The sequence below is a fragment of the Hemicordylus capensis genome, chromosome 4, assembly GCF_027244095.1.
Source record: "Hemicordylus capensis ecotype Gifberg chromosome 4, rHemCap1.1.pri, whole genome shotgun sequence".
NCBI classification, from domain to species: Eukaryota; Metazoa; Chordata; class Lepidosauria; order Squamata; family Cordylidae; genus Hemicordylus; species Hemicordylus capensis.
Window position 1 is genome coordinate 87,274,403 of NC_069660.1, and position 5,857 is coordinate 87,280,259.

Below are 5,857 nucleotides of genomic sequence, written 5' to 3' on the forward strand. Positions count from 1 at the left end.
GCTACCCACTTTGCCCATAGATGAGAGCTGCCCCTGCCCTAAGAGGGATACGCAAGGTCAACTTTAGGAATTTTGGGGGCCCTGGGAAAAGCTCCTTTAACCAGCAAGATGGAAAGGAGGTTCAAATTACTCATGCAAACAAGCCAAGCCACATTTTTCATTTGCATTACGATTTGTGTTTCCCACCTGCAAATGCATTTTAAGTATGCTTAAATCACTCACTCTGAGGTAACTTAATAGCTTAGCATGACAGAGGGCTATTTTAAGGTGTTCCTAACCCCCTGAGATGTACAGGGATGTTTTTCTTTTTAAGGCCAATAATGGTGCAAGCCCCTGAGGTAATCTGCTCTGAGAATCTTCTCACCGGCCCGGGATTTTAAAGCCATAGTGGCTTTGGCAAGAAAGAAAAATAATCCTAAAGGTTTGGATTTCTTAAAGACCAAATAACTCCAAACTGCAAAAGGTTTTGCATGTTCAGAATGAAAAGGGGAGGTTTGGAATGGGTGGTGGTGTTATAAATCAGAGAATGGTGCTGACTCCGAGCTGTATCATTTTTTTTAAGCTCATAAGCACTTCTAAGCTATGCCAAAATCTATCTGGTGAGTTTCATCCATTTTGTTTTACCTTGAGAAATGACTCAGTCACTAGCTCAGGTTTTTTCCCATTTCTGTGCCTGGCAAAGTATCACCTGTTGAATTTCTGCATGCCACTGCATGTTGAATTTCTGCATGTTAAAAGTAGAGGAGTTTCACCAGGGGGAAAAAAGCTGACAATTTCACCACGCTCTGGGTATGGAGGCAGTCCAGGGGAGTTGTTCCAAAGTCACTTTTGTCAAAACTGCAGAGATGCATTTGGAGTGTTGATGAGAAGCAGCAGTCAGTTGACACTGCCATGTGCTTTTCTGTCCTCAAGTCAAGACAGCCTCAGTGCAATAGCAAACCTGGCAGGAATTCTACAAATAAGAAGCACAATCACCACAGACAATTGACTACTCTCTTTTTAAACATCAGTTAGCTACCTGCAATTTGGGGGTCAATCCAAGGCAATTAAAGTGTTCTAAGATCTCTTATGGCAACCTCTATACTAGTAAAGTGTTCACAGCTCGGGTTTCTGTTTCTGTTTCCTTTGCAGAAGTCATTAAAGGTGATTTACAGCAGAGCAGAGCTTTAGTATTCTGCATGAAGAATCCTATGTTCTGAAACTTGACTGCCCAGAGATGGAGGTTTGGAACGGTATACAAATTAGATAGAAAGAAAGAACCCCTAATTCCGTAGATAAATTATGATTTGTGGCACAGTCACTGCCATTCAGATTTGCCCACCCTGCTTCTATACTACCTTCAATCTAGGCTTTAAGATAATCACTTTAATTATAGTATAAACAGAGCATTTAAATTTGCACCCTCAAAAACTAGCTACCTCATCATGCTCTTGCTCCAGATAAGTCTGTAGTATCGGAGCAATGTATAACTTCCTGGGAGAAAATACCAGGTTTTCCTATAATGAAGACCCCCACATCACTTCAAATTAGGGTACATCTGTAGAGATAAAGGTTGTTCATATGATTGAAACCCCTGGTGACCGGGGAGGGATGGGGGAAGGCAGGAGTATAACTGACTTTCCCCACACAAGTAGGGGCTTGCCTGCGCTCTGCCATGCACCCACACAATCGGTATGGCGGAGCTGACTGCAATAGGGATCTGGAGGACGAAGTCCTCCAGCAACCCACAATGCATTGTGTGGGCAGCAGAGAGACTGTCCGCATCAATGAAGCAGCTCGCAGATTCCTGACCTCTCTATAGGCAACACTTTGTGGTTAAGAGCAAGTCTGGCTGCCGGGAGCTCCAGCAGAAGTCCCGACCATGCACACAATCAGGGCTCGGTAAGATGGAGCTTTCCCCCTTTTACCTTAGTTAAAGGGTAGGTACAAGAACAGGGTAGACTTGCTCTGGAGCAGCAGGACAGGAGCAGGTCTCAGGACTCCACATGAACCTCACTACCCGGGTTTTCCTGCTCCTACTCTGCTGTGGCTGGTCGTGTGAAAGACCTTATAGTGTGAATTGATCCTCCAAGGGTTTTTAGCCTCCTCTCGGGGAGGAGAGTTGGTCTTGTGGTAATGAGTATGAATTGTCCCCTTTGCTAAGCAGGGACTGCCCTGGTTTGCATCTGTATGCATGACTCTGTGTGAATGCTGTCTGCTGTAAGATATTCCCCTTAGGAGGTGGGGCAGTCGTTCAGTGGTAGAACATCTGCTTGCATGCAGAAGGTCCCAGGATCACTCCCTTGTTTCTCCAGGTAGAGCTGGGAGAGACTCCTGCTTGAAACCTTGGAGAGTCACTGCCAGTAAACTAAAATAACCAAACAACCCACCGTGACTAGAACAATCTGAAGAGGAGTACTCAGACCGTCAACTTAACTTCCACAATGAATTTATCTGATAAACATATCAGAGCCAAAGTGGCTTGCACGCTGGATATGACAAAGTGCATAAACATATATAATAATATGAAGTATTCCCCCAGATGTATGTTACAACTTCCCATATAGGGATAAACCGTTCTTATCCTGTAGTTGTATTAGTTCACAGTAGAAGTGCAAATCCCGTGGAATCCAGTGGGGAGGATGTTTCTCTTCTTAATTCAGTAATATGATGGTACGTCTCCTTCTCCATATATTCCAAGTGGAGACAATCTGCGTAATTTAATCTTACGCTTTCAAAGCCAAATCCATGTGCAGTACAGTGAACGATATGCAATATTACAGATTTTCCGGATATTAATCTGTTTCATAACTAATTGTTACTTCTTCAGATAAACCTAAACAAGAAAACAATGCATCACATTATAGAAACTTTCCTGCCAAATACTGTTTCTCCCACATACAGATCCAATTCTAAACACTCATCATTTTAAGTATAAGCAATGTATGCTTACATTCTGTTACCGGCCTTATCTTACCACGGTGTTTAGACTAATGCGCCTGTGGAGACATGCTTAGAATCTCTGCACTCACTCTTCCTTTTAAAACTGATCCACAATTAAGCACGCTAAGTTTTAATGACCCACAGCTGCATCCTTTTACCAAATTAATCAGGTAGCTTCTTCTTTCTCTCCTGATTCTGTAAAACTCATGATAACAGCATCCATAGATATTCCAAAGTAACTGTGTGCATTCCTCTCTTTCCTAATGTTCTCCCAAAAAACACGAAAGATCTTGATTGGTATTAAGACCTCCAATATAAGTCTTAAACAGGTGTATGAAGAACGCCTCTTTCCTTAATAATGTAGTATTCATTATTGACTCCTGTTGGTTTAGCAACAGTCAGGGTAAACTATACAGAGCGAGATGGACCAAGTGTCTGAACTGGTATAAGGCTGCTTCCTATGTTCTTATGGAAAAAAACACAACCATGTTTAAAATCCCAGTATAGCTCTGCTTTATCTCATGAGACCAAACCCCAGCTGTCAGTCTGTCACCTAGTGTCTTTTTTTTCCTTTCTTTAAATTTTTATTGATTTTAACAATATCTTGAAAATCTCATTACATCAAACATTAAACAAAAATTGACTTCCAGCTCACCAATCAGCGCGAATCACTAACTTAACCCTTGCTGTAATAATCACTAAATTAACCCTTGCTGTAATAATTCAAAACATATATCCTATACCTTACCAAACTCGAGTTTAGTCTACTCAACCTGCTAATATTACAAAATTTCAAACCCTGTTGAAAAATCAATATTAGGAAAATAGTTCTTTAGGTACAGTAAGAATGGTTTCCAATCTTCTTTAAAAGTCTGTCACCTAGTGTCAAGTGAAGTGTTAATACAGCTTGTTGAAGGTAATCATACCTGCAAGATGAAAACAGGGACACACTTGTGAATGTGTATGTATGGGGTGTAACCAAGCATCCTGGGAGGTGAGGCATACAATTCTCTCTGACTACAAGCACATCACAGAATGAAAGCAGGTAATAAAGTGCATGCATAGCACAGTATTCCAGATAACCAAGGCAGATGAGCAAAGCCAACACAGCAGATGAAAATAAGGATACTTGAAACAATTCCCATACCAAGGATTACTGCTCAAGCCCCCACTCACTATTACACTTTTCATAAGACTGGATTTCACCCACTATAGGCTCTGCACCGCGCAGCGCCTAGAGACACGATGCATCTACTCACCCTCTTGAAGTTTTAATTTCTAGAGATGTTGAAGAGGGAGCTAAATCCTGAAAAACGACAACTTAGGAGGTCTTAATAGCTGCACCCCTGGGGGATGCCTTGCTCATTTCCCCCCATGTGAATTGCTAAATTCACATGGGGGGAAATGAGCAAGACATCCTCCAGGGGTGCAGCTATAATTGAGTGAAAGGGTTCAAAGAACACGGGCCTCCAGCTCCATCCCTCCCTATTTTCTTCATTATCTCCCTCACTCTGGGGGGCTGCCAGAGAGAGGGATGAACATGGGCCCCCTCTCCCCTAGCTACGCCCTTGGCATCCCCAAGAGGCAAAAGCAGGGACACGGATTTACCCAGCACAGATTCCAGAAAGCAGGGACTGTCCCTGGTAAATAGGGACAGTTAAAATCTCTTTGTAATAAATGCTTATAGCATGTGCACCTCATTAATAAATTAACATCATCAATTCCTGCTATTTCCTGTTGTTCAGGATACTTGATATGGAACTAGAAGAGCTGTAGCTTTGCCTCCTTTGATTTATATGCATGGCAAGAAACACAACCTTTGGCTCTGGGTAAAAACTAGAACAAGCCAGAATGGGGTGTAATGACCCTTAAAAATCAAACTGGATCTCCAAAACAGAGGGATGTGTTCAAGACACTGGAGAACAATATTTTAGCACTGAAATATTCCCAATATTACACTTTTATTAACCCCTTCAGAGCTAAAAATGGACATGAACAGCTTGGACCACTGTGCAAAAGCTTGGGCTAGTGCACATTTATTAACCCCTTCAGAGCCAGAATGGCAGAACAGTTTGAAACAGCACAGAACGGCCCCCTGACATTCAAGCTGCATTCACAAAATAGTGGAATGGGCTGCAGACTCTGCGGAAGACTCTTGTAGCACTGAATATTTCCAGTCTTGCACTTCTATGAACTCCTTCGGTGCCAAAAATGAAACCAGAATGGCTCAACTACCTGAAACAGCCTGGAATGGCCCCCAAACTGTCAAGCTGCATCCCCAAAACAGTGGAATGGACTGCAGGCACTGGAGAAGAGTATTGCAGCACTAAAATGTTTCCAGTCTTGCATTTTTATTAACCCCTTCAGTGCCAAGAAGGGAATGGAAAAGTGCAACTGCTGGGAACAGCCTGGAACGGCCCCCTAACTGTCAAGCTGCATCCCCAAACCAATGAAATGGGTTGCAGTCGCTGGAGAAGAATACTGTAGCACTGAAATATTTCCAATCTTGCACTTTTATGAACCCCTTCAGTGCCAAAAATGGGCAGACTGCCACAACAGCCTGAAACAGCCTAGAATGGCCCCCAAACTGTCAAGCTGCATCCCAAAAACATTAGAATGGCCCGCAAGTCAGAACCCATTTCAAGACAGTCAATTCCAGAAATGCACCTCAAGGGTTCTTCTATCTCTATTTCTACTATCAAATTCCTGTCTTTGGCAGTAGAAGAGTATTGCAGGTCTTCTTGGTCCTTGTGCTTAATGGGCAAACTGTGCAAGAAACCAAAGAAGGACACAATAGTTCTCCTTTTACCAAGGTCGGGACTAATATCATCTGTTCTGTCTTCAGATAACTGAACTTCCTTGTGGAATATACAAATGTCCAAAGTGTTGTGACTGACATAAGTGACAAAGGAAAAAATCTTCGAAGAAGGCTACA

General features: G+C 42.6%; 1 long non-coding RNA gene across 1 annotated transcript; it reads right to left on the reverse strand.

Annotated features, from left to right (window-relative positions):
- Nucleotides 1-2,411: 2,411 nt before the first annotated feature.
- LOC128321995 (uncharacterized) lies at nucleotides 2,412-3,571 on the reverse strand. The gene is made up of 2 exons (XR_008305462.1): nucleotides 2,933-3,571; nucleotides 2,412-2,815 (listed from the first exon to the last, which is right to left on the reverse strand). It is a non-coding gene; the product is annotated as an uncharacterized LOC128321995 (long non-coding RNA).
- Nucleotides 3,572-5,857: the final 2,286 nt, after the last annotated feature.